The sequence below is a fragment of the Eimeria maxima genome, genomic scaffold (assembly GCF_000499605.1).
Source record: "Eimeria maxima Weybridge genomic scaffold, Emw_scaff289, whole genome shotgun sequence".
NCBI lineage: Eukaryota > Apicomplexa > Conoidasida > Eucoccidiorida > Eimeriidae > Eimeria > Eimeria maxima.
This window is the reverse complement of record NW_013563775.1, coordinates 17,501-24,016: the sequence shown is the minus strand read 5'-3', so window position 1 is coordinate 24,016 and position 6,516 is coordinate 17,501.

The following is a 6,516-nucleotide window of genomic DNA, read 5'->3' as shown; positions in this document are numbered from 1 at the left end:
ATTATTTCTTTTCCTTGTCTCCTTTCTTCCTCTGTTGGATCAAATAGCCAATTGTTATCTATTATATTGCATGCAGTTAAGGAGACAGGAAGAGACAATAGGCGCAGCCTCTTACCATATACAATTGTCCTGCTGCTGCCCCTGCTGCTGCTGCTGCTGCTGCTGCTGCTGGTGTTGCTGCTGCAGTGCATATCACCAGCAGCAGGTGCTGCTGCTGCTGCAGCAGCAGGAACAGCAGGAGGAGACAGTATAGCCCACCATTTCCTGTCTTGGTCCCATTCAACATCAGGGAGACGGAGACAGCTAAGTGCAGCAGCAGCAGCAACTGTTGGGCTACTTACTATATTACCATCAAATTGCATGCATGCAATACGTACATCTATATGCCAATAATATTTTATATAATTTGTATTATTATTATTGCTGCTGCTGCTGCTGCTGCTGCTGCTGCTGTTGCTGATGTCCTCGTCGTCGTCGCTGCTGCTACCGTTGCTCTCTGCATCAGCAGTAGCACTACCACCACCATTATCTGCTGCTGCTGCTGTTTTTGCTGCTGCTGCTGCTGCAGCAGCAGCAGCAGCAGCAGCATTCCCTGTGAATTCAAGTTGTGTATGATCTAGTATAAGAGGATCATTAAATAAAGAGTTGAGGTGTCTAGACACCTCACGAGCAGCACCTAATGAATCCTCGTTGCTGCTGCCGCATATACGAGGCATATCTACATATACTGTTATCTTACCTCCATACTTCTGCTGCTGCTGCTGTTGCTGCTGCTGCTGCTGCTGCTGCTGCTGCTGCTGCTGGTGTTTGTTGTTGATGCTGCTGCAGCAAGGGAGAGGAACAGGAGGACCTAACTTACACTCTACTGCAGCAAACCACCAATCAGCACCTGTACGTACAGCAGCAGATGCATGCGCTGCAGCAAGAGGAGGACTAAGAGGGTTAATAATAGAATCATTGCTGCTGCTGCTGCTGCTGCTGCTGCTGTTGCTGCTGCTGTTGCAATTAGTACATATAAATATATTATTATTATTGTCTCTCCCTGCTGCATGCAATAAGAAGGGACGTGTCTCCCTTAGTCTCCTCCCGTCAGGCCTAACGCGTCTCCTTAAGAAAGGATAAATAAAAGAACGAGGGCAGGCACGACGTAGTATCTCACAGTCCCCCATCTTCTTCCTGCTGCTGCTGCTGCTGTTGCTGCTGTTGCTGTTGCTGTTGCTGCTGCTGTTGCTGTTGCTGCTGCTGTTGATGGTGTTGGTGGTGTTGGTGTTGGTCCTGCTGCTGCTCCTGCTGCTCGTGCTGCTGCTAGGCTAGTTGACGATCTTCTGTGGGGCAGTCTTCTAGTGTCTTTATAACAGCAATGTTGCTGCAGCAGCAGCAGCAGCAGCAGCAGCAGCAGTTGGTGTGCTGCTGCTATGGATTCTGCTGCTAATTTTATATGCGCTAGCTGCTGCTGTTGCTCTTGTTGATGCTGCTCCTGCTGCAGCTGCTGTTGTTGCTGCTACTGTGGAGGAAGGCAGCAGCAGGAGCTGACGGTAACAGCAGCAAGCTGCTGCTATATCCCTTAATATACAATAATTAAATAAATAAATTAAATATATTTATATAACAACAATTAATTCTTTTGCTGCTGCTGCTCTGCTGCTGTGCATGCAGTTTGCATGCATGCATGCAGCAGCGCAGCATCCGACGCTGCTGCTGCGGTTCTATGTACTGAGACTATACGAGCAACAACAGCAGCAGCAGCAGCAGCAGCAGTAACAGCAAGACACCTATATAATAGTAAATAAATTTAATTAATAAAATTTATTTTCTTCCTTTTAGTCATTAATTAATCATTTAATACTAAATAGGAGCAGCAAACGCCTGCAGGCATTAGCAGCAGCAGCAGCAAGAGCAGCAGCAGGAAGAGCAGCAGCAGCAGCAGCAGCAGCTGTCTCCGTTTGATTGTCGTTATATTGAACGCTCAGTCACTAAGACACTGCCACCTGATAGTCAAGCAGCAGCAGCAGCAGCAGCAGCAGCTGCTGCTGCTGCTGCTGCTGGTGCTGCTCTTGCAATATTCTGCTGCTGCACTTGCTGCTGCATTTGAGCATTCCTTTGAAGATGAGGCGACAACAAGGAGGTGGTGGCAGCAGCAGCAGCAACAGCAGCAGCAGCAGCAACAGCAACAGCAGCAGCAGCAGCAGCAGACGAGGTCCTCCCCAGCTTCTTCGTGGCACATTATACGGTAGCAGCAAATTTAATCCTTTGCTGCTGCTGTCTCAGCTGCTGCTGCTGCTTAGCTGCTTCTATTTGCTGCTGTGTCTCTTCTCCCTTGGTACTCTTACGTTGCTGCAGCGCCGTCAACAATTAGCAGCAACTTATCCTCATCTTACCCTGCAGCAGCAGCAGCAGCAGCAGTTGCTGCAGCAGGGTCGTTCCCTCCGTTTACCACGGTCTGACGTGTTACCACCAGCAGCAGCAGCAGCAGCAGCAGCAGCAGCAACTCCGGTGCAGCAGCAGCCGCGCCAAGTGTCTCTCCTGTTCAGCAGCGGGAGTCCCTCAACAGCAAAGGAGACAGCAGCAGCACTTGATGCTGCAGTACTATTAACGGATCTCTGTCTGTAAGTAATTGCTGCTGCTGCTGCAGCAGCAGCAACAGCAGCAGCAACAGCTGTTGTTGTTGTTGAGGTTGTTGCTGCTGCTGCTATTATTGTTGCTGCTGCTGTTGCTGCTGTAGCAAATGCTGCATGCACAATTTCTGCTGCATCTGTCATACAGCTTCCGCTCTTGCTGCTGCTGCTGCTTCTACTACAACTGCTGCTGCTGCTGCTGTTGCTGCTGCTGCTGCTGTGCATCAGGTCTGTATTTATATATTGGGTTGTAGGGAGATCAAGGAAAGTATTAGATTTTTGTGTCTCCTTGCTGCTGCTGCATCTCCTTGCATGCACTCTTGTTGCAGGATTCCCCACACGAAGTTAGTTCCTGCTGTTGCTGCTGCTGCTGCTGTTGCTGCTGTTCTTGTTACTGTTGCTGCTGTTGCTGCTGCTCCGGTTGCTGCTGTTATTGTTGCTCTGGTTGCTTCTGTTGCTGTTCCTCCCGTTGCTGCTGTTGCTGCTGTTGCTGCTGCTGCCGTATAAATTGCAGGGGAGGGGGGACAAAACAAAAGCGTCAGCTGTTTCTTACATGTATACCCATGCGTTGTGCTGTTCATTGCTGCTGCTGCTGCTGCTGTTGCTGCTGCTGCTGCTGTTGCTGCTGCAGCTAGCTATTGGTTATGTGTATTGTGCAGCAGATGGTTATGCGTTGTTATTTCTTCTTGTCTTTGCCGTATAAAAGAGAGGGAAGAAATAATATTTAGGGACAGTATACAAGGAGACAGGAGACACTCAGAGGAGACACTAGCAGCAGCAGCAGCAGCAGCTGCTGCTGCTGCTGTCAAGGAAATTGAACTGCAGCAACAGCATTACTGCATCAGCAGCAACAACCAGCAGCAACAGCAGCAGCAGCAGCAGGAAGGTCAGATGCTTCTTGTTGCTAACTAATGTAAGAGATAGCTAACGGCAGCAGCAGGGAGGGAAGCCCTTACTTGCTGCTGCTGCTGTTGCTGCTGCTGCTGCTGCAACGAAAGCAGCAGCCAAAGCAGCAGCAGCAGCACAGATAGTAGTAACGACTCAAGTTGCTGCAGCAGCAGCAGCAGCAGCAAATAACGTGGCGTTAACTATGCACTAGTAGCCATACAATTGGCTAGACGTTTGCCTTCAAGCGCAATGCAGCAGCAGCAGCAGCAACAAGAGTAGCTGCTGCTGCTGCTGCTGCTGCTGCTGCTGCTGCTGCTGGAGGGGCGTCAATAGTATATTTCAAAATAAATAGCTTGCCATTCGGTTAACTAATGGAGCATGCAGCTAGCTAGCTAGCTAGCTGGTGGCTAGCTAGCTGGCTAGCTAGCTGGCTAGCTAGCTGGCTGGTGGCTAGCTAGCTGCTGAGTCAGACCCCATGGCGGACAGCCAGTTAGCTACAGGGATCCACGTCAGCTAGCTAGCTATCCAGCTAGCTAACCACGTAGCTAGCTAGCGAGGTAGCTAGCTAGCCAGGTAGCTAGCTAGCTAGCTGCGGACCAGTGTACAGCGAGTCCCCGCAGTATGCAGATAGCGGGTGGACAGCTAACTAGCTAGCCAGACAAACAGCTAGCTAGTTGGCTAGCTAGCTAACCAAATAGCTTGCTAGTTAGCTAGCTAGCTAGCTAGCTAGCTAGCTAGCTAGCTAGCTAGCTAGCTGGCCATTTACAGCCGACAGTGAGTAGCGTTAGCTAGCCAGCTAGCCATACTAGCTAGAAGGCTGGCTAGATACAACAAAGTTGTGGCTAGCGAACCAAGCAGCTAGCTAGCTAGCTAGCTAGCTAGTTAGCTAGCTAGTGGTCTATTTATTCAAGAAGCGGATTGTCTCCTTGCCAGTCAGATGCTGCTGCTGCTGCTGGCTGCTGCACATTGGTACTCTTGTTGACAGTGTTGCTGCTGCTGCTGCAGTTACTTCTGTTGCTGTTGCTGCTGCTGTTGCACTTTCTGCTGCTGCTATTGGTTTGCAGGGCACGCTTGCCCCTTTTGCCTGCTGTCTCTTCTTCCCCATCAGTGGAGGCCCCGTCGGACTCTGCTGCAGTTGCTGCTGCTGCAGCAGCAGCAACAGCAGCAGGAGTATGTGTAAGTGCAGGTTCAACAGTACTAAGACTAAGTATGAATTGCCTTTTGCTGCTATTGAATTCAGCAGCAGCAGCAGCAGCAACACTGCTACGAGCTAGCAGCACAATTGCCTCACAGTGTAGTGTATGAGGAAACATATCTAAGGGGACAGCAGCAAGAGGGACAAAAGGATCAATACACTCAGGAGACGATAACCTATAAGGAGACACATACAAGAAAAAAAAAAAAAGAGGAGACACTTTTATTTATTTATTTATTAAGGAGACACTCTTGTTTATTTATCAGCAGAAGCGACAACGACAGCAGCAGCAGCAACAACACCTGTAGCAGCATCATCAACAGCAGCAGCAGCAGCAACAGCAACACCTGTAGCAGCATCATCAACAGCAGCAGCAGCAGCAGCAGCAACAGCAGCAATATTCAAAGGGTGCATGCATGCATGCGCCATACTCGAGGATATTCTCCACTAAAGTTTTGCAGTTGCAGGAGACGTAAACCAATCTCCCTGAAGACACAGCAGCAGCAGCAGCAGCAGCAGATGATGAAGCAGCAGCAACAGCAATCGGACCCTTTTATTGGTTGCTGTAGAGACAGCAGCAAATGCTACAGCCCTAACTGCAGCAGCAGCAGCAGCAGCAGCAAGTGTGTGTAGTTTGCTGCTGTGGCTGCTGCACTCACTTAGCTGCTTGCATTGTTTTAGAGCCTTCAGCACCTTCGTATCTGCAGCACAATCCAGCAGCAGCAGCAGCAGCAGATGCATGCGTGCATGCATGCATCGACAGCAACGGACCCACGCAGTAGCAGCAGCAGGAAGGACAGCAGCAGCAGCAAGAGGAGCAGCAACAACAGCAGCAGCAGCTCACGAAGCCCCATCCTCGGAGGGTCGACAACAGCTGAGACATGTGTCTCCTGCGTAAACTCTTGAAGGAGACTTGGCAGCACATCCTCAGCCTTCCCTGCAGCAGCAGCAGCAGCAGCAACAGCAAAAGCAGCAGCAACAGCAGCAGCAACAAGTTGCAGACATTTACTGGGGCACAGCGAATCAGCCACACAAAGACCCACCAAATCAGAAAAGGCTACAGTTTTATAAGCAGCAACAACAGCAGCAGCAACAGAAGCAGCAGCAGCAACAGCAGCAGCAGCAGCAGCAGCAGCAGCAGCAGACCTGCGATGAATTCGACGTCATTTTGTAGTCCATTTAATTTTGCATTTCTTTTTGCATCTTCAACAGCAGAAGCAACCACCTCTATACCAATTACCCTCTTCCTGCTGCTGCTGCTGCTGCTGTTGTTGTTGCTGTTGCTGTTGCTGTTGCTGTTGCTGTTTTTGCTGTTGCTGTTGCTGTTGCCATCTGGATGATGATGATCAGCATCAGCAGCAGCAGGATCAGCAGCAGCAGCAGCACGTTTAATTGCTGCAGCAAGACATAGTGCTATAGTACCAGCACCGCTACATATATCAAGGACAGGCCCTGATGGCGGCAGCGGCAGCAGCAGCTGCAGCAGCGCCTTATGCATTACTTCGCATGCAAGAGTATTTGTCTGCAGGCAGCAGCAAACAAAATAACAAACAGCAGCAACACATACAGCAGCAGCAGCAACTACAACAGCAGCAGCAACAGTAGCATGCAATGAGCAGCAGCAGCAAAACCAAACGCTGTCGAACGTTACAGGCAGCCGCAAGAACCCATTCGGATGTCCTTGGTAACCGCAGCAGCAGCAGCAACAGCAGCAGCAGCAGCAGCAACAGCAACAGCAGCAGCAGCCTACCTGGAAGAAGGACGAGGGCCCCACAAGGAAGCGAAGATCCCCAAGCTTCTGCTCCAACTCAGGGACAC